General features: G+C 40.1%; 1 protein-coding gene across 1 annotated transcript in view; it reads right to left on the reverse strand.

Annotated features, from left to right (window-relative positions):
- Positions 1–511: 511 nt before the first annotated feature.
- The window catches only part of LOC119354561 (small nuclear ribonucleoprotein-associated protein B'-like), a 3,717-nt gene continuing 1,906 nt past the window's right edge, over positions 512–2,322 (reverse strand). Inside the window, exon 2 of the mRNA XM_037621284.1 lies at positions 512–793. The gene's annotated coding sequence lies outside the window, so the exon portion shown is untranslated. The remainder of the gene's footprint in view (positions 794–2,322) is intronic.

Genomic DNA, 2,322 nt, shown 5'->3' on the forward strand with positions numbered 1-2,322 from the left:
TTACAACATCGACGACGAGCTGCAGATAGAGAGGTGGCGAGCTGCAATCCACGGTCATGGCGGCGGCCGTGGAGGACGCAGGGGCCCGGGGGACAGCGACCACGCATGCGGGTGTGTGAGCGGTGTTTTGCGCTTACGTCACTAGTCATTTAGGGGGGAATTAAGAACTAATCCCACGGCTGTCAGCTCCCAGATCCGACGGACGCGCGGTGACCGGCCGAATTTGGGCCGGTCGACCGGCCCCTATCGCTGCCCAAAAAACAAAGGAGGTTTGAGTGGATGCCTCAAATCCTATTAGTACAAAAAAATATTTAGAAAAAATTCCGACAGGATTAAATCCTAAATATGAATCAAACAACCAATATAGGGGAAAATCCTAAGATTTCTAATCATACAAAAATCCTTTGAATCAAAGGAGCCCTAAATTCGATTCCATGACACAGCACCGCACACTGGAGTAGATCACATGAGTAACAGCATAATTCAAATAAAAGTATGAACAATTGAAACAGACACACATGCAAGCAAAGCAATTTATGATCTGAAGTTAATAGTGCGAAATAAGATCTCAATACAAGTGCAAGCACATCCAGCAACAAGGTACTGACAACGAAACAGTCTATCCATGTCCCTAGCTTAACAACCAACAGTTAAACAAGCTTCAGCCTCTTTTACGTACATTGCGTTGGAAAACAGTCCGTCTCCTCCCATCAAAAGCAAGAGTGCTGCACCGACAAGGCTTTTCTCTCTTCCGAAGATGAATCTTCCACAGGTGGGACTGCAAGGAACAAACCTGCAGAGGAGATCGAAATTCAGTACAACATACATCGAAGAATGATATGCAAGGAGAAACCGCAATCAATATAAAGGTGAGCGTAATACAGATTCAAGCTGAATTACCTAGCTTACAACTGTGCTAACAATGTTTAGTAGCTACAGCAAGAACATCACATGAAAAGAGTCTAAATGGAAAAATATAACCACATATTTCATTCAATTGTCAACAATGAACAATCCCTACATCTTTCTCCATGCTTAAACACGTCCCTAAAGTTGAATAAGCATGTGATTCAACCCCATTCTCTGCCCTATCCCTATAGGATGATCTAGGTTTCTCCATAAAAATACCTCAACGCAAGATACACCAGGATTCACAAGGGAAAAACTAAACGTACAAAGACAAGCAAAACCAGAACAATGGGCACATGTGCCACACTCTATGACAGAATCATAAGGAATCATAGGGGTGAGCTCAACACAAATAGTACCTACCAACTAAGCCATCATCATTGCCGTTAGACAGAACATGGGTATCTAATAAAAAGTTTATAGATTAATCATGGCTTGGGGTTATGACGAACTCGAGCACCATTTGGATGCATCCAAAAAGGCACACGCCAATAATCAAATATGCACAACACAGCACGTATTAAATGCTTATGCATACAACACCTCCAGGAGTACATAATGATGTACTTTTGTGATAACACAGAAGACTCTTAAAAAACACTACAAAAGAAGAGTTCTCTGGCATTTACATTATCTTGTATCTTCTATATTTGAAAAAAATAATACTGCCAAATAAGAAATCAAATTTCCAACTTTACTTCAAGTGTCATACTTATGACTCAAGACAACGATCTAATACTACTTGAACTCCCAAGTATAAATGATCATAATAAAAGACCAAAGGATTCCAGGTTGCCTGCCGCCTGCTTCCTGCTTCATACAAACGCATCTAACAATCTTCCTCAATACCTATGTATACGACGACAATCCAACATGACATCATTCACTAGAATTTTTGGGCGAATATTACTACACATATTAAACTTACATTACTCCCTCCGTTCCTAAATATAAGTCTTTTTAAAGATTCCAATATGGACTACATACGGAGCAAAATGAGTGAATCTACACTCTAAAATATGTCTATATACATCCGTATGTAGTTCATATTGAAATCACTAAAAAGACTTGTATTTAGGAACGGAGGGAGTACCGAATTTTACTTTGTGGTGCAGCAATTTTGTATGTTACACAGCTCCCATAGACCGTCCACTTGACAAAGATTCGATGGATAATTCATGGTATACAAGTTAGCCTTTTGACTTGTGGTATGTCATAGGTAATTCATGACTACATAACATGTGAACCGCAGATGGACTTCCATCTCATAATAGACTAGAGGAGGAAATGGAACTGATTTAGAATGAAGAGAACTTTTGTACATACATAGGTAGAACAAATCTCCACTCCTATAAAAGACCCGGATGGTGATGATGGTGTGTGTTTGCCATCCATCATTTCTGACCATCCGAT

Source organism: Triticum dicoccoides, chromosome 2A (assembly GCF_002162155.2).
Source record: "Triticum dicoccoides isolate Atlit2015 ecotype Zavitan chromosome 2A, WEW_v2.0, whole genome shotgun sequence".
NCBI lineage: Eukaryota > Viridiplantae > Streptophyta > Magnoliopsida > Poales > Poaceae > Triticum > Triticum dicoccoides.